General features: G+C 41.2%; 1 long non-coding RNA gene across 2 annotated transcripts in view; it reads right to left on the bottom strand.

Annotated features, from left to right (window-relative positions):
- LOC110220359 (uncharacterized) overlaps positions 1-19,909 on the bottom strand; it is a 277,070-nt gene that overhangs the window by 21,754 nt on the left and 235,407 nt on the right. For both annotated transcript variants that reach the window (XR_013485766.1, XR_013485765.1), the window contains one exon: positions 16,263-16,418. This is a non-coding gene — a long non-coding RNA (uncharacterized LOC110220359). The remainder of the gene's footprint in view (positions 1-16,262; positions 16,419-19,909) is intronic.

Genomic DNA, 19,909 nt, shown 5'->3' with positions numbered 1-19,909 from the left:
CAAGTGAGTAATTGGGCTTGAGCAGGGAAGATGTGGAGAAGGATTTGAGAGGAAGGGTACAGGAAGAGGATGACCTCAAGTGAAAGGTAGAAGAAGGAAAGATATTTTAACAGAATTTGATAGACTTAATCATCAGAACTATGAATATGAATGGGATGAACTTACTCATGAAAGTTAGCATTAGCTGAGGAGTTGGAGTATAGCTTGTAAGTAGTAGAGATTTTTATCTCAAATAAGACAATAATAAAAACTGGGATTGTGAAAAGATACAATAAGGGAAACAATATTATGTTTAAAGGTACTAAGATAATGAAGCAATGTAAGTATTAAGCATGTTTGCACTCAATAATATAGAATTTAAATTCTTAAATAAAAGGTAGCTAAATTCAAGGGAAACCTAGACAGTGGCAATAATTGTTGGGGGTTTCAACATTTCTCCCTCAGAATTAGAGAAAATTATTGGAAAGATAATCAAGAAAGAAGTAAAGGTTCTGAACAGAATAATTTAAAAAATAGACTTTTGGCAATTACTAGATGAGAATATTAAGGAATATATAAGTATACACACGTGTGTATATATATATATATACACACACACACACACACACACACACACACACACATATATATATATATATATATATATATATATATATATATTCCAATATTACATGGCATATTTACAGAGAATACAGAATCTAAACAACCCAGTCTCAAAAAGAGAAATTAATAAGCTAGAGAATATTTAGGGGAGGGCAATTAGAATGGTGAAGAGACTCAAGTCTATGCCATATGAGAATTAGGTGAAAAAAAACTGAGAATGTTTAAACTGGAGAAGCCTGGGGGGAGGGTTGGGTGGGGAGGGGAAAATAACAAGATAACTGACTTCAAGTTGACACAAAGGCTGTCTTGTGGAAAATGGATTAGATTGATTTTGCTTGACCCCAAAAGAAGAATGGATGAATTTGTAGGGAAGAGAATTTGTGCTTGATGTCAGGAAAACTTCCTAACAATTAGTTCTGTCCATGTTGATGCTAATTCAAATAAACTAACCTCCCAAATCCTTAGTTTGCTCAATTTCCATGACTCCCTCCTTTACTCTGCCTCAGCTACATGGGAATTGTCTTGACCTTGCCATTAACCATGTGTTGTTCCACTTCCATGCTCAAGAACTCTGAAACTTCTTTACCTGATCACAGTCTCCTATCATTCCATCTTGTCCTTTGCCCTACTCCTCCTCAACCTCTTTATACTCTTAAATGATTTGCAATAGTTTGTTCTGTTCCCCAGTACTTTTCTACACTAGCATCCCTATCTGAATACACTCTCTTCTCTATTTCAACTCCTCACTCACCCAATTTAACTCTACGCTGTAGTCTTTTCTTGAATTCTTTCCTCATCCTCTCATGTGATCAGACCTTGAGAAATCCTAGATGACTTTCGCCATCCACACAAGGAGAAGAAAATGAACAAGCAGAAATCTTGGCATGACACCCAACTAATCGGTGTCATCTCAAGGGAACAGGTGCTCTTGGAAAACAATATGGTGCCATGTAAAGAATGCTAGATTTATTTAAGAATGCTTGGACCTGGATTCAAATTCATGCTATGCAGCCTAATATCTGTGTGACCTTGAGCAAGTCAGTCAGTCAATCAGTACTTATTAAAAGCACCTACTATGTTCCAGGAATTGTGTTAAGCACAGGCTATACAAAGAAAAGCAAAAAATAAGTTCAAGCTCTCAAAGCTCACATTCCAATGGGAAGATATACAGGATAAATTTGATATAAGCAACAGAGAGAAGATACCAACATTAAGAGAAATGTGGACAAAGCTTCTTGTAGAAGGTGGGATTTGAGTTGGGACTTGAAGGAAGATAAGAAGCAAAGATGAGGAGAGAGTGCAATCCAGGCATTGGGGACAGCCATCAAAATGCCTGGCATTGGGAGATGGAGTGTCTTGTTCAAGCAATAGCAGGGAGGCCAGCATCACTAAATCACAGAGTATCTTGGGAAATGGGAGAATAAGATTTAAGGAGAATGGAAAGGTAGGAAGGGCCAGGTTAGGAAGGACTTTAAAAGCCAAAGAGAATTTCATATTTGATTCTGGAGATTATAGGGAAACACTGGAGCTTATTAAACAGAGAGTGGTCAGAACTGCACTTTAGGAAGATTATTTGAAAGCTGAGCAGAGGATGGATTGGAGCGGAGAGAGACTTAAGGCAGGGACACCAAATAGAAGGGTTTTAAAATTATCCAGGTACGAGGCGACGTTTGCCTGCATCAGGCTGGTGGTGATGTCAGAGGAGAGAAGGGGACATACATGAGAGATGCTTTGAAAGTAGAATGAAAATTGACTTGTGAGTGGTGCTGGGGGAGTGGAAAAGAGTAAATAGTTGAGGATGATGCATAGGTTATGAGCCTGGGTGACTGTACTGTGATGGTGGTACTCTCAAAAATAACAGGGAAGTCAGGAAGAGGGGATGGTTTGGGGAGAAAGATATTGGGTTCTGTTTTGGACATGTTGAATTTAAGACATCTACAAGATGTCCAGTTTGAAGTGTTCAATAGACAGTTGATGAGGGGAGACTAAAGGTCATCAGAGAGATTTTGGCTAGATAAATCGATCAAAGAGTCATCAGCATAAAGAAATTGAAACCATGGGAGATGATGCGATCAGCAAGTGAAATAGTATAGAGGGAGAAGAAAAGAAAGGCAGGACAGAAACCCATGGTTAGCAGACATAACCTGGATGAAGATCTAACAAAAGAAACTGAGAAAGAGCAGCTGGACAGGAGACACTTAACCTCTCTGGTTTTCCGTTTTCTCATCTGTGAAATGAAGGAGCTGGATTTGGCAGCCTCTGAGGTCCCTCACAGTTCTGAATCTATGATTCCGTGAGACTATAAAGAGTATAGGACAGCAATGGATAGAGCTGCTGGATCTGGAGTCAGGACAACCTGAGTTCAAATCTGACCTCAGACACTTACTAGCTGGGTGATCCTGGGCAAGTCACTTCACCCTGTTTGTCTCAGTTCCTCATCTGTAAAATAAGCTACAGAAGGAAATGGCAAACCATTCTAGTATCTTTGCCAAGAAAACCCCAAATGGAGTAATGAAGAGCCAGACACGACCGAAAGATGACTGAATAACCATAACAACGATAAAGAGTACATAACAAGGAAGCAAAGTAGAGGGTTTGTATTTTATCCTAGAGGCAATAGGAAACTACCAGAATTAATTAGTTGCGTAGGATACTCAAAGGGGCCAGATCTGTTTTTAAGGAAAATCATTTTGGCATTGGTGTGTTAGATGGACTGGAGTGGGGTTGGACTTGAACTTTCCCCATGATGTTTTGCCCTTGACTACCATGTCTTGCCCAGGGGATCATCTTCAGTCATCTATATGTGGCCATTGGACCCAGCTGGACAATTCCAGTTGGGTAACTCAACTCATCTTCTCCTCTCCTCTCCTCTCCTCTCCTCTCCTCTCCTCTCCTCTCCTCTCCTCTCCTCTCCTCAATCTCATTTACTTATTCCAGAAAAGAGGTAACTGATGAGCCACAAACCCATTGAGGCAGCTCAGACTACTCACAGGTTGTGTTTATTCTTCATTCTGGAAGAGGATCATGACATCAGGGAGATGATGCCATGACTTGCAAGCGAATTAGATTGAAGTGAAGGCGGGCTGTGCAAGGTCACCAGCCTCACTTTCTCCTCCTCTTCCCTCCCCTCCCTTCCCTCTCCTTTCCCCTCACCTGAGGGTGTTCTGCCCAAAGGAAGGTAAAATTTTAGGGCTGAAAGGTGTCTACTTAGCTTGAGGTTTACTGGCTAGATTTCTCTCTCAAAGATTAAGCCTTAAACCCAATTCACTCTGGAGCTCATGATTGGGCAATAGGTCCCTGCCCAAGCATCACTTAATGGTTATTTTTTGGCCCCTCCTGGCTCAGAGAGAATGTAAATAGTAACTGTTTCTCTTTTGGTCAGCAACCCTGACGGTCTTCTCCTCCCCATTTGATTTTTTTTTTTAATTAAAGGGGCCATCATTTGACCAACTACTTAGAGAGGCCTATTCACTGAATGGCCATTGCCTCACTCAAAGTGAGAATCTGAAAAGATCTTAGCTTAAAAGGGCCAGGATCTCCCATTGCATCCTGAGCTATCTTCAGTTGTTCTGATGAATATCTGGCCATTGGACCCAGATGGCTCTAGAGGAAAAAGTAAGGCTGGTGACCTTGCACAGCCCTCCCTCACTCAAAACAAAGTCAATTACAAGTCATGTCATCATCTCCCTGATGTCACGGTTCTCTTCAAGAATGAAAGACGAACACAACAAAAGGAAATAATCAACAAAAGGAAGACACTGGAATTAATCGAAGTTAGCACAGTGGGAGAGCTGGTTCGGAGTTGGTAAGAATACCAAGGCCACAGTCCTTCCAAGCAGGGCTTTATTGTCATAAAAGCAAACGAAACCAAGCAGCTCAGGATACTGGCTGGTTGGTGGAAGGGGAATGGGGACTTGTTTATATCAGAGCTGAAGGGGGAGTAACTTATGGACATTTGCTATTGCATAATCTTTGTGCTATGCAAGCAAAAAAGACTTGTTCCTGTGCTGTACTGGGTCTTCCAGATGGCTATCTTGAAATAGCTAGACTTTCACTCTCAAGAGTCCCTTCATTACCATATTCATAAGATGTAAATGGGGACTTTGATATCACATAAGTTACTATCGGGCATTGAGGAGTCTTATTGTACTTGCTCCATCTTGGGAAAGTCCCTTGACTGCAAGCTCACTGGTGATAGGGTGGGCTATGGAGTGGTTAGGTTGCCTATTCAGTATATGGGGGAAGTAATTGCCTGCTCAGCATATAGGGCTAAGAATATAGCGGAAAGGGCTGCCTGATCAGTACATAGGGAAAGGATGGGGCCTCACTGCTCTGGGGAAAAATGGGACTTTGCTGTTCCTACTCCAGTTAGGAAAGGCTTCCTGCAAAAGAAAGAATTTTAATTGGGATTTAAAGGAAGCCCGGGAGATCAGTAGGCAGAGATCAGATAAGACTTCCTGAAAGAGATGGAATTTGAGTTGGACTTTAAAATTCAATTGGAATTCAATAGGTAAAGAGAGGAGAGCAGGTATTTTAGGCATCAGGGACAGTATGAACAAAGGCACGGAGGTGGGAAAACACAGCATTGGAGATAGAAGAGGGAATAGATATTAGCGCTCACATCTTCCAAAAGAGCAGAAAGTAGCAATTTATCCAGAGTGAAGATAAAGGTCAGTAGGAAATATAGAGTATGTACACAAAACTGAATCATCCCCAGTACTGAAGAAAGCAATTCAATGTAGCCTCTTAATAGGTAAAAAAGAAAATGAGTTTTTCGAAACTTTCTGTGACCGGTGTCTTTAATGCTTCCTCTAATAATGAAGTGAGGCAGAATTGTAAAGACATGTGTAATGGAGGTGGTCTATAGCTAATGGGTGGAAATAAAAATGATAGTAATTGTGGTGTAACTCATAACTCCTCCCTGTGCAATGAAATAGATGGTGAAAGCAAAAATGTGCATTTGAGCAAAAGGTGCAACTTCCACATGGACATTGGTGGTAGGAATAGGGATGAAGGAGCAGAAAGGGCTATGAAACAGGGATGCACAAAGAATGATGGGACAGGCTCAGGATATAGAAGAAAAGCAGCAGTGGGCACACAGCTGGGAAGGATTATCACCAGCAGACATCTCACCCTGTAAAACTCATGAGAACCAGTGGCATGGAAGTCCTGGCACTGATATGGTCAGGTTGTTCACTTCAGTGAATCATGAACTCCTCAGCTAAGATAATATTGAGTTGATACTACTTATGCAGGAAACCTGGGAAAGATGTAAGAGAACCCCCTAGTATAGCTCATAGGATTTCAGAGCTGAAGGGAATTTTTAGAAGTCAACTGGTTCAAGCTCTTCATTTTCCAGTTGAGGAAACTCTGGTCAGATGAGAGAAAAGAGGTTCAATGACATGCCCAAGGTCACTCAGTAAATACTGGACACAGCGTTTGAACCTAGGTCTGTCTGTTATACCATCCTACCTTTGATCTAGGTGTAAACCTGGATGAATTGGAGAAGGGACAACTGGAGCAGATGGAAAATGTTTGACTCTTTATTTCTTTCCAGATTAAATGTACCTAGTACCTTCAAGTAATCTTTATATGGCCTGGGATCAGGGCCTTTACTGTCTTTATTGCCCTCTTCTTCATGCTTTGTCATATATCCATGCCCTTCCCAAACCATAGGGTCCAGAAATGAACACAGCACTACAAACGAATTCTGGTAAGAGCAGAGTACAGAAGGGCTCTAATTATTTAATTCTGAAAGATACGCCTCTTTTTTACATTTAAATTTTTTTCCTAATTACATGTAAAAACAATTTTTAACATTAATTTTTTAAAAATTTCAGTTTTCAAATTCTCTCCTTCCCTCCCTCCTCTCCCCTCCCCCCTCCCTAAGAAGGCAAGCAGTTGATATAAGTTGTACAAGTTGTTGTTATTCAATCGTGTCTGACTCTTTGTGATCCCACGGACTATAGCACACCAGGACCTTTTATCTTCTACTGTCTTTGTCTGAAGTGGTTTGCCATTTCCTTCTCCAGCTCATTTTACAGATAAGGAAACTGAGGCAAACAAGATCAAGGGACTTGTCTAGGGTCACATAGCTAGTAAGTGTCTGAGACAAGATTTGAACTCATAAAGACCAGTCTTCTTGATTCCAAGCCCAGAACTCTATCCACTGTGCCCACCTAACTGCACTAAGTTATACATGTGTAGTCATGCAAAACATATTTCATATTAGTCATTTTGTGAAAAAAATAAAGCAAAAAATAGTACACTTTGATCTGCATTCAGACTCCATCAGTTTTTTTCTCTGGAGGTAGATAAAATTTTTCATCATAAGTCCTTCAGAATTGTCTTAGATCTTTGTATTGCTGGGAATAGCTAAGTCATTCACAAAAAGTCAGACACAACTGAAAAATAACCGAACAACACTAACAACATTGCACATGATGCTAAAAAAATTTGTTTAATATACTTTGCATCTTTACATCTTATGATCCTATGGGAGCTCAGTAGTAATTCTCAGAGCAGTCTTTGGGATATGGGGAGGCAGGATATGGGGAAAGGGAGGGGAGGGCAGACCTATTCACTGTTAAGAAACACTTTTCCATGATAGTCAGCAGCTCCAACACAGATATTGTCTGGCTACAGGGAGATTGGGGTGGAGGGAGGAAGAAGCCATCCCAAAGCCGGCCCTTGCTGAGCGGGAGGATTTTGTAGTTAATAAACTGTCAGAAGCTTCTCTATAGCGGAGATAATGATTCCTTTTGGCTGCTATCTTAGTTGCTGCCTGCTGGCTGGCGCACCTGAGAATGTGCCATGCACCCTTTTCTTGGGAAACAGCAGGCATTAGACTGCCCTTTCCAGACTGCAGGTATCACGGGCCTGATTACGCCTTGGGAGCAGGCAAATTCTGCTGCAGGAGGGACCCGAGGAGGAAGGCTGTTAAATATGACTTCATGCAAACCACACATTTATTTTTTTTAGCACAAGAAAAGTCCACTCTGAGGCTGGTAGAGCTTTAGCTTGAGAAAAGTCAGTATATGTGAGGGAATGGAGGCTCAGAACCTTAGGGGGAGGTCTGGAAAATTGTCTTTGCCTTTTTCTGTCCAGCAAGAACTCTGATTTTCACTGGCATAGGTAACTCCAAGAAAGGAAATTCCCTCTATCTATGCATTATAGTACAGTGAATAAAGTGTTGGGCCTGGAATCAGGAAGACATGAGTTCAGATCCAACCTCCAACACTTATTAGCTGTTGTGACCCTGGGGAAGTCAATTAACTTCTGTCTATCTCAGTTTTCTCAACTGTAAAATGGAAATAATTAATAGCCCCTACTTCCTAGAGTTGTTGTGAGGATCAAATGAGGTAAAACAGTAAGCTTTTTAACACATACTTTTTTATCTTTTGTTTTCCAATGGGACCAATGACATCATGGGATGATGTCGTAACTTGTGAGGGAGTTGGATTTAAGTGAGACAGAGTTGCACAAAGTCCTCAGCCTCTCTCTTCTAGAGTCATCAAAGTTTCTAAAACCACAGGATAAAAATAGAAATCAAAGAATCCACTGATCACCTCATGAAAGAGATCCCAAAATGAGAACTCCCAGAAATATTATAGCCAAATTTCAGACTCATCTAAGTCCAGTGGCAAGACAAAAGTCAGGATGACTGGCGATGGACCAGAATTCAGTGGATGCCCTTGGCGTCCTCAATGTCTGACCAAGCTCTAAGGCTCCACAGAGCCTGCTTCAGCTGCTTTGGTGGCCATTGGAACAAATTGTTCTCATCCACCCATTCCTCCAGGGGAAGTCTTCACAGTGCTTGGGGCAGATACCCACTCACACATAGTAGCTGCTTAAAAAATACTTGCTCTCTTCCCTTCTTCACAACACCCCACCTCCACCCTCACAGATCAGCAGCTAGTAATCTTAGAGAGCGGCCCCAGGCATTGAGAAGTTAAGTGACTTACCCAGGGTCACACAGCCAGGATGTATCAGAGGCTGGGCTTGAACCCAGATCTCTTGACTGACTCTCAATGAGGGTGATTTTCAAACTCTGCCTCAGGTCCAGTAATGCCAATCAGGCTGTAATCTCTGACCTGTAGGTTCGTAGGGAGAACTTCAGAGATGAGGGAAGGATGATGCCAATCTCAAACCCACTATGGTACAACAAAAAGAGGTAGGGGCAGCAAGGTGTCTAGATAGCTCAGTGGATAGAGCACTAGCCCTAGAGTCAGGAGGACCTGAGTTCAAATGCGACCTCAGACACTTGACAATTACTAGCTGTGTGACCCTAGGCAAGTCACTTAACCCCATTGCCTCGCCAAAAAGTAAACAAATAATAAACAAACGAATAAATAAAAGAGGTGGACAGTGGAAGGACTCCTGGATTCGGAATCAGTCAGTCACCAAGCATTTATTAAGCATTTACTAAATACCTGGTACTGTGCTAAGTACTAGAGATACAAAGAAAGGCAAAAACACAGCCCCTGTCCTCAAGGAACATAGATTCTAATTTGCATATTTGCATTCAAATAACCAGATACATACTAGATACCAGGACCCAGGACAGAGCCCTGTCCCTGTTTCATGAAGGCATCCCAAACGCAACACGCCCCAGATAGAACTCATTCTTCCTTCCCAAACTCACTCCTCTTCCCTTCACTCAGGCTCCCAAACTTAGTGCTATTCTCTTTTTCTTGCTCACTTTCACTCATTCTATACATCCAGTCTATTGCTAGATCTCATCATTTCTCTTCATGACCACTCTCAGATTCCTCTTCTTCTTTCCAGTCACACAGCCTTCACCTCAGTATAGGATCTTATCACCTTTCACCTGGACTGTTTCAATAGCCTCCTACCTGGTCTTTCTGCCTCCAGTCTCTTCCCATTCCAATTCATCCTCCACACAGCTACTGAAGAGATTTTCCTAAAGCACAAGTCTGACCAAGTCACCCTCTCCCCCTAACTCAATAAATTCCTGTGGCTCCCTGTTACTTCCAGGATCAACTATAAAGTCTTTATTTGGCATTTAATGCTCTTTGCATCCTGGCCTTTTCTTACCTTTCCAATCTTTATGTACTCTATGAACCACCATACTGGCTTACTAGCTCCCCTCCACTCTGACATTTCCTCCTACATGGGGTGCTGTCCCTCCTCACCCCCACCTCTTAGACTTGTTGGTTTCCTTCAATACTCAAAGGCCATCTTGTTCGGGAAGTCTTTCCAAATCCCCAGAGTTAGCCTTTCCATCTGAGATTTTGTCATTCAGTTGTTTCAGTCATGTCCTACTCTTCAGTCCCATTTGGGGTTTTCTTGGCAGAGATATTGGAACAGTTTGCCATTTCCTTCTTCAGTTCATTTTATAGATGAGGAAATTGAGGCCAACAGGGTTAAATGACTTGCCCAGGGTCACACAGCTAGGAAGTATCTGAGGCCAGATTTGCATTCAGGTCTTCCTGACTCCAGGTCTAGCACTCTATCCACTGAGCTATCTAGAGCCTTAGTTTCCTCAAAACGAGGGGGTTGGAATTGAAAGCTTCTGATGTCCCTTCTAGTTCTTAATCTAAGATCCTATAAACACATAGAGGAGAGCCAAGGATGCAAAGCAGAAGCTATGATCAATGCACACCCTCTATTTATCTGTGCTGTATATGACACAGAAACCTACCCATGGGGTGGGTGGGGAGAGCTGATTGCTTAAATATTTGCCTTCTGCTTTCCTACTTAGCTCCTTTCAACCTTCTCTCCAAATTGCAGGCTGTCAATGCTGGGCTCTAATCCTCTTCCTAGCTGCTCCGAGTTAACACCACTTTATTTCTGAAATTGGCTTTTTAGATTTATATTCCACTAATTGGCTTTTTCACCCTCTGAACTTTTTTTTTTTGCTGCCTCCTGCTGGCAGCCCAAAGCCTTTACTGCCTAATCCTCACTTTACCACATTCCTATCCCTGCAATCTCTCATTTTCTTTCATTTGCCTTGATATGGTTTCTCCTCCTTTGCTCCCCAAACAGCCTTGTTCTGCCTTGCTAGAGCCCAGGAGGCATCACATTGAAAAACAGTTTTTCCCAGTTCCTTTTCATCTTTATCACTTCTTTTCGAACTATTTTTTAAAGGTACCCTCCTTTTTTTTCATATCAGCAAGCTGGCTGCATCCCAGCCAGCCGTAACACGCTCTGTCCAGTTCAAACAGCAGAGTCAAGAGGAACACAGAAGGAATCCTGGAGTTTATGATTATTTTCCCCCAAAAGGATATTTTGGGAACATCTGGCCCCTTACAAGTCCTTACTGGATAAGGCATTCCTTCCCTTCACTCAAGCCCTCCCCCTCCCCAGCCTCGACTCCATTCAAGGCCCATAAAAAAAAAATCAAACAAGAAAGTAAAATCTCCCTCTGTTTTTCAAAAGCAAAACTTTAACGAATGGTCTTTGATCCACAAATGTAATTAGCATTAGAATTGGAGATGGAACGGATATTTGTCTAAAAGCATTAATTCAAATCCTGGCCCAGTTTCTTTCTTATCAGTGCCTGTGGCGGAATCCAAAATGAACAGAGGAATGAGGGCAAGTGGGACTTCCAGAGAGGTTTTCAAATCTCACTGATTTGGGGTTTTTTGTTTTTGTTTTTATTTCTTTCCTAAATTAAGAAAGACTGGGTCTTGTCAGGCTGTGGACTGTCAATCTTTTCCTCTGACCTCAATCTATATCTAGTTTGTCTTGGTTCTCTCCTTATTATTATTATTATTATTATTATTATTATTATTATTATTATTATTATTATTTAGCAGAAGGAGCCTCAAAAATAGGGCAAAACTGATAAAACCGGTGAGTTCCAGGTAGGTTGGTTTGGACCACATTTTGGCTCCAAGTTTCTTTCCAGATAGTTGGTGTGAAAGGAGCATTTCATTAATAGGAGGCTTGGCACAGTGTCTAGAATGCTGGCCACAGAATCCGGAAGGGTTGGTTTCATTATCCCCACCCCCCTCCTACCCTTAAAAGCTATTTCCCTAGGTAAGTCACTTAACATATGAGTTCCAGAGGTTCCTAATTTTAGAGCTGAAAAAAGGCTTGAAAACTCTAATCCAACCTCTCGTTTTTTGCAGATGAGGGAGTTGAATTCAAAGTTGTCTTCAAGGCCACTGCCAGCTCTAAATCTATGAGCCTATGATGTAGGAACCAAATCTATGATTTGACCAGGAGCTTTTAAAGTCAATGACCTCCCTGGAAAATGAAAGATTCACCAGGGAGAGTCTTTGTCATGTGGGACCCTTTATGGATGGATAGTGGTCAAGGAGTTCATTGAACTTAAAACCATATTCTTCCTGCACTTCTCCAGAATCAGGACATGAAACCAAAAAGACATTCTTGTCCAGCCATTGGGTGAATTTTATGTCCTTTCAAAGAGGAAAAGAAATCATTTAATAAATGACATTTAGAGATGCAGTATGGTATGATTGTAGAGAAATGGTCTCTGAGCCAGTTTAAAGTTCAAGGGTTCCAGGTCTTTGACGTATAACAGTTACGGTTATATACCCTAGGCAAGACACAGTCTCTCATTGTCCAAGGAAACTCTAAGTATCTAAGTTACAGAGAAGGCCACAATCTGAACTGGTAGGAGTTTACTCAAGGAGGTGCTTATACCAATGAAATCTCAGGTCTAGCTCCTTACTTTATTCTCTCTGTAGAGACAGTGAGACCTAGTAGATAGAAGGTCAACCAAAGAGGCAGGAAGAACTGGGGATCACATCTTGTCTCAGATACATAATGGCTGTGAGCCCTTAGTGCCCTCAAGCAACTCTCTAAGGCTATACAGCCCTCATTTGGTTTACAATGTTACCTATACCAATGAAATCACAGGCATAGACCAAAAAAATTACATCAAATCTTTAAAGTTTATATACTTTTGTGGCACTTGAGCTTCACAGAAACCTGTATATGAATATTGTCATCCCCATTTTAGAGATGAGGAAATGAAAGCTCAGAGAGGTGTGACTACTCCTGATTCCAAGTCTAGCACACTTTTCCTTACACTAAGAATCCTGGTGCCCTAGACTTGCAGGCCCATCCTTATTCCATCCATCAGTCACTAAGCATTTATTGAGTGCCTACTATTTCCTAAGCACTGTTTAAGAGTTAAGGATTCAAACGATGAGCAGGTGGATTTCAGAAAAACCTGGAAAGACTTATATGAACTGATGCTGAGTGAAGTGAGCAGAACCAGCAGAACATTGTACACAGCAACAGCCACACTGTGTGATGACTAACTTCGATAGACTTATCTTTTCTTAGCAATGCAAAGATCTAAGACAACTCTGAAAGACTCATGATGAAAAATGCTGTAGACATCCAGAAAAAGAACTATGAAGTCTGAATGCAGATAGAAGCATATTAATTGTTCTCCCCTTTTTTTTTGCTTCTTCTTTCTCATGGTTTCTCCCATTGGTTCTAAGTCTTCTGTACAATATGACTGATGTGAAAATAGGTTTAATATGTATGTGTATGTTGAGCCTATATTGATTTGCATGCCATCTTGGGATGGGGGAGGGGAGAGATTAGGAGGAGGGGAAACCAGGACCTTTCCTCAGCTTCTATTCTTTATTTGGAACTCAAAATCTTGTGGAAATGGGTGTTGAAAATGAAAAATAAATAAATAAATTTCTAAAAAAAAAAGAGTTAAGGATTCAAAGACAAAATTGGAACCAACCTTACTTTCAAGGAGATTACATTCTGTGGGAGAAAGAACAGGTGTGCAAAGAAAGAGATACCAAAGTTGGTTTTCAAGAGCATTCTAATTTTAAGTATATGATCCCCACCAGTCACATTTAGTTGCTACTTATTGACTCTGATCCAATCAATCCTCTGTTTGGCTTTTATAGCCATTCACAACTTGGCCTCAACCTGTATGTCCTGCCTCATTCCGTAGTACTTCCCTTCCATTCCTGGATGATCCAACGAAACCGACCTTCTCTCTATCCCTCTCACAATGCTCTGTCTTCACGTCTCTGTGTATTTGGTCTGGCCATTTTTCGTGCCCAGAATTCACTCTCTCCTCACCTCTGCCTCAGAGACGCCCTCTCGTGCTTCAAGGAGCAGCTGAAGCCTGCCACATTCAGCCTTTCCTAATCTCCCAAAGCCAGTGCTCCGCCTTGAGAACAACCCTCTCTTTGTTGACCTTTTCTGAATTTAGGAGTTTATCCTCTTTACATTTGCTGTCTATGCTTATGTATGTATGCATTGTTTTCCACATAGAACATCTACTCTTTGTCAGTAGATATTGTTTCATTCTTCGTATGCCTAGTGATTAGAACAGTGCTGATACATAGTAATAATAATAATAATAACTAGCATTATTAGATTGCTTTAAGGTTTGCCAAGCACTTTTCAAATACTATCTCATTTCATCGTCATAATAGCTCTGGGAGATAGGTATCATTATTATTCCCATTCTATAGATGAAAAAATTGAGGCAAACAGAGGTTAAGTGATTTGCTCAGGATCACACAGCTAATAAGTATCTAAGGCAGGATTTGAATTCAGGTCTTTCTGATTCCAGGTCCAGCATTCTATCCACTGCACCACCTAAATGCTTAGTAAATATTTATTAATTGATCAATCAGCTGATTGATCGAAGTTCCTCCAAACCAAGTTAGGTGGCACAATGGATTAACACTGGATCTGGAGTCAGGAAGACTTGAGTTCAAATCCAGCCTCATCCATTTATTTATGAGCTGTGTGACCCTGAGCAAGTTACTTAATCTCTGTCTGCCTCAATTTCTTTAACTGTAAAATGGGGATAATAAAAGCACGTACTCCCTAGGGCTGTTGTAAGGATCCAGGACACACTTTGCCAATACTTCAGTTTTCTGGCCTGTGTCTTTGGGGGTGAATGGTTTTTCATTTTCTGGCATCTCATCCCAAACTTTTGACACTGATGGAAAGAGAGCCTTGGGTTCCCCTCCTGTGCTAGCTCCTGGGTCCTTTGGCTAGAGGATAGTGGTTTTTAAGGTTAATAACTTGTTGGTGTTTCCCTCTTTCCTAGAGGGGTAGTGTTTCCCACCTTTTTTTCATTATCTAGGGAGGGAAATAACTTGAGCAGGAACAAAGCCGATGCGACTGAGCCAAAGGCAGGCCTCAGAACCTTATTTATCAAAGCCCCAGCAGAGTGGGAATAATTACTGGCACTCTGTTGGGGGTGTCAGTAACACCATCTGAGCACAAGGATCACTCAGGCTTTTCAAGGAGAAAAATTAAAAAGGAAAAGCAAGAGAGAGTCAGGAAGGAGGGGGGTGGGGTGGGCAGAGATGCTGCTCCTTCTTCACTGGCCTGCCACTGACAGCCCTGGGTCCCTTGCATGGAGTGGCAAGGAGGCTGCCTAAGAGGGGTTTTGTCTGGCTGAAAAGGGGCTTAAGTGAAGGGGGGGGGGTGGAAACCAGGACCTTTCTTCAGCTTCTATTCTTAAAGCAAAATGGTCTCTGTTGCCTTGGGATTAGGTTGGTTAATAAGGAAATCATGGTGGGTGAGCGGGTGGGCTTCTTTTATTTAATAATTGATTAGTTCACTCTTCAGAAAAGTCAGCACTGCTTCCTTTTTTTTTTTTTGAAGCTTAAATTCTTAGAAGATGACAGCTGGAAAGGATCTTCAGAGGTCAGTTAGTCCAGCCTCCAGCCTCCAAGTTGAACCTTATTGAACAGGTTTCTCAAGCTGGTCTTAAGTACATCTGATGAGCAGAGGCTAGTCGAAACTCTTCAGACGTGAAATTGTCAATTATCTTTTAAATACCAGTCTAGCTCTTCCCAGCTAAGCAACCAGATCAGAAGGTTTAGGGCTGGAAGGGGCCTTAGAGATCTAATTGATTAATCAATAACCATTTACTAAGGCACCATGCTTGGGGCTAGGGATAGAAAGACAAAAATAAAAGGGTCCCTGCTCTCAAGAAGCTTATAGTCTATTGAAGAGAAACAAATACATGAAGAAGTAAAAGCAAGATAAATGCAAAATACATAAAACAGCTGACTGAGGTACAAATACAATGTTGCTGTCTTTTCCTCCATTTGTATCCCATTTTGGTGCATCAATAACTTGTTAGATCAGGTGGGAGTCGGTTTAATTGCATATCCTAGCTTTTTCCCCCTACATTTTATTCTTCCTTCTAGCTTTGTATTAATTTTGGTCTTTAATAAGTTAGTGTTTGGTGGTGCAAAGAACGTAAACACAGTGTAAGAATGACTTCTACATCAATAACAAGTCACTTCCCATCTGTTAAAATATTATCAATTCTTTTTTCAGTTTTGTTATTCTTTGTCCTTTAGATTTTTATCTTGAAAAAAAAAGTGTCCAAAATAAAACTCAGCTTTTTCCCAAAATTCACTTCCAAACTTCCTGATTGTTGTTGAGGGCATCACAATCTTCCCAGTAACTCAGATTGATAACTTCCCATGCTCCCTCACTTCATTTGATCAAATGAGATATTTGTAAAGCACTTAGCACAGTGCTTGGCACCTTGTAGGTGCTTAATAAATGCCCTTCTCTTCCCTTTCCCCCCATCCTTATTTAATTAGTATTTAAGTCTCATTGACCATACCAATATAACATTTCTCCCATCCATCCATCCTCTTCTCTTTATTCACCCAGTTATCACCAAAGTTCAGGCCCTCATGACCTCTTACCTGGACCATTGCAATAGTCTCCTGATTGGTTTCCCAGCACTCAGTCTCTCCTCTCTTCAATATATCCTCTACTCAACTGCAAACGAATATTCTTAACACCTCAGTCTGTCCATGTTATTCCTTTGCTTGGGAAGTGTCAGTGGCCCCCAGTTGCTCCTAGGACAAAGGACAGACTCATCTGATTTTAAAGCCCTTTGTGATCTGCCTCTAACCCACCTTCCCTTACTGATCTCATCTCCCTGTTCCTTGCTCTCACTGTGTTCCAGCCAAACTGGAGTACTTGGGAAAGGAAAAATCAGTTTAGAGAGAACTTAATACAAGATTCAACTGGACAAAGTCATCCCGAGGGCAGTTACGGATGAACCATGGAGGAGAACAAGAAAGAGATGAAAGAGGAAAATAATCAGCAGATTTTGATAAACTTTTTTTTACTCTCAAGGAAAGCTGAGCAGTGCAATACATACATGTACTCAACTATCAGAATTCCATTCAAGTTTGCAGGCATTTCCCTGGAGGGATGGGTTCAAGTCTTCCTCCTGACATCTGCCTGGAGGCAATAGAGTATCATGGAAAGAGCATCAGGCTTATATAAGAAGGCCTGGATTTGCATCCTGGCTCTGCCACTTTCTACTTACATATTCTAAGGCAAGTAACTTCCCTCTCTGGTCCTCAGTTTCCTCATCTGTAAAATGAGGGCCTTGGACTACATGGCCTCTTAGGTCACTTTCACCTCTGGATCTATTATCTTATCATGTCCAGATGTTCAAATAAAGAAAGCAGAAATGACATGATGAAAATGAAGGGGGGGGGAAGCAGTTGGACTAGTCCAAGTACAAGCATACACAGTGGTGGTCTCTGCCGGAGGTAACACAATTCAAGGAGTATTGAGTGATGGATTCTCAAAGTATATGAAGAAAGGAAACATATCGAAGACATGAGAATAATCTCAAACCATAATATGACCCAAAAAGTGCCCAAGAAAAGACAATAACTACCAACCTTGATGTTCATTTTCTTATCTATATAACATTTTGTGAGAATTATCCACACATGACCCAATGGCATCCTTGATGATGGTATTAGAAGGGAACAGGCATGTTTTATACAAGTGCAAAAACTGGACTGAATCTTTACTATCACACAATTGACTGAAAGGTGTAGAGAATATAAGATCCCATGGTGCTGTTTGTTGACTATTAAAATAACAACAACTATTTGATTTGGTAGAGTAGAACATCAATTGAAAGGTTCTTCTTTAACAAATGGTCTCCCGTGCCTATGTCAAAATTATAGGAATCCTTCAAATACATGACAGAGATCAGCATGTTAATGACAACTCTGATTTTTTAATATCAGGGAGAGGTATCCTCACCAAAGACATTCGCCACTGTCACGGAGGAGACCCAACATAAAGTCAAGGTGAAGAAGGATTCCCAATATAATGGTGAAGTCCTCTCAATGCCTGTTTGCGGAGGACATGGTGCTGATTACATCAAGCAATGGCTTCTAAACAAGATTCACAATCACTCTGAAGACTTTGGTCTAACCATCTACATATGAAACACTAGGTGGATGAAGAATGCTTACTGTCCTGTCTATTTCCTAACAAGCCTTAACATTCTTAACGTTAACATCTGGAAAGATATTTATGGGACACAGCGACTAGAGAGAGCTGAACTTGGGATCAGGAAGACCTAATTTCAATTTGGCCTTAGATACTTAATAGCCTGGTAGTAGTAGTCCCTGGACAAGTCAATTAACCACTGTCTGCCTTAGTTTCCCCATATGTAAAATGGGGATAATAATAAAACTACCTCTCAGTGTTGTAGTGAGGATCAAATGAAATAATATTTGTAAAGTGCTTAGCAAACTTTAAAGCACTACATAAATACTCATTACTGTTATTATAAAAAGATTATCCTGAGGAAAGTGCTTTGTAGCCTCTTTAGAGGGATTGAGACTGGACCAGCTATTCATTGGCATAGGAATGAGGAAATGAATGAGGAAACTGCCTCTTGTCATGCAAATGAGCACTTTCTCTTCAAGTTAAAGTCTTAGAGAGGTATCTAGAACACCGAGAGGTTAAGCAATTTGCATAGGGTCACACAGCCAGTGTGTGGGACTTAAACTCAAGCCTTACTGGCTTTTAGGCTAGGCTGTTATTCTCTACGCCATGTCGCTTCTCTGGTCATTGAAGTGGTGTAGAAAGAGGAGCTGTTATTCTTCAGCCAGAATGTTCCTCTCTGTAACTTCCACCAATTGGTCCCAGTTCCATTCCCAACAACCAAGTGCAATAAGGATTTTTAAGGTTCTATACCTAAATGGGATTGTTTATGAAGAAATAAGGCAGTGAATTAGGTATGCCTGGGATGTGTAGCTCCTGTTTCCTGGAGAAAAAGACACATAATGAGAGAGATGAGAATAGGTGAGGGGGCTGATTAAGAAGGTGACTCAAGACAGAGCAAAAGAGAGATTTAGTTCTGTTTGGGAGCTAATAGTCTCTCCTTGAGACAACCTGTGTAAGACTATGAGAGGGTTAATAAAATAATAATTATTTTTATTTTTAAAATATTTTTAAATTTTTAAATATTTTAAATTATTTTTTAAATAATTAAAAAAATTTTTGAAGTATCTTACTAATATGGTCTTATGCAAAGAGAATCTAGTTAAATAGATCAGGGACATTTTTACAGTAGCATTAAAAAGCTCCTCTCCCTCTTTTTCTCTGTCTCTCCTCTCCTCTCCTCTCTCCATCTCTTCTCTTCTTTCTCTCTCTCTCTGCCTCTCTCTCTCTCTTTCTCTCCCCTTCCTTTTCTCCCTCCCCCTCTCTCTTCACCTATCTCCCTCCCACCCTGTCTCTTCTTCTCAGTTTCTCCCTTCCCCCTCACTATTTCTTTCTGTCTCTCCATTTCTCTCACTCTTTCCCTGTCCCTCTATCTCTGTGTCTTCGTCTCTCTCTCTCTCTCTCTCTCTCTCTCTCTCTCTCTCTCTCTCTCTCTCTCTCTCTCTCTCTGTCTCTCTCTCTCTCTCTGTCTCTCCTCTCCCATGGGATAAAGCTACAAGGGACTTAATCAACCCGTACCTTAATCTCCTTTATAACATATGTGAGAAGTCATCCTTTAGCTTTTGCTTGAAGCCCTGTTATAGTGCAGGGGGAGCCCACAGCTTCCTGAGGCAGCCCTCCCTACTTTTTATTAGCTATAATCACTAGGAAGCCTTTTCTGACGTCAGACCTCTCAGCAGCTTCTATCCTTAACAAATCCACATTCCTTTTCCACCTGAGAACACTTCATATACTTGAAGACCTGATCAAATCACCCCTAAATCTTCTCCAGACTCAACTTTCCCATTTCCTTCACTAGATTCTTGTATGGCATGTCCTCCAGTCTTCCCACCATCTTGGTCTCCTTTTTCTGGAAATACTCCACCTGGTCTACATCTTTCTCAAATTGTGGTGCTCAGGACTGTATTCCAGATGTGACCTTCTGAAGATGGAATTCCAGGGAACTATTAACTCTTTCATTCTGTACATTGACTTTCTAAATGCAGACTGGGATAGCTCTAGCTTTGGTTGGCTGCCATAACCCACTCATATGGAGTACACTACAATACCTAGCTTTTCTTCATGGGAGCTATTGCCTAGCTAT

Source organism: Phascolarctos cinereus, unplaced genomic scaffold (assembly GCF_003287225.1).
Source record: "Phascolarctos cinereus isolate Bilbo 61053 unplaced genomic scaffold, phaCin_HiC Scaffold_4;HRSCAF=312, whole genome shotgun sequence".
Taxonomy (NCBI): Eukaryota; Metazoa; Chordata; class Mammalia; order Diprotodontia; family Phascolarctidae; genus Phascolarctos; species Phascolarctos cinereus.
This window is presented reverse-complemented; position numbering and strand designations above follow the sequence as displayed.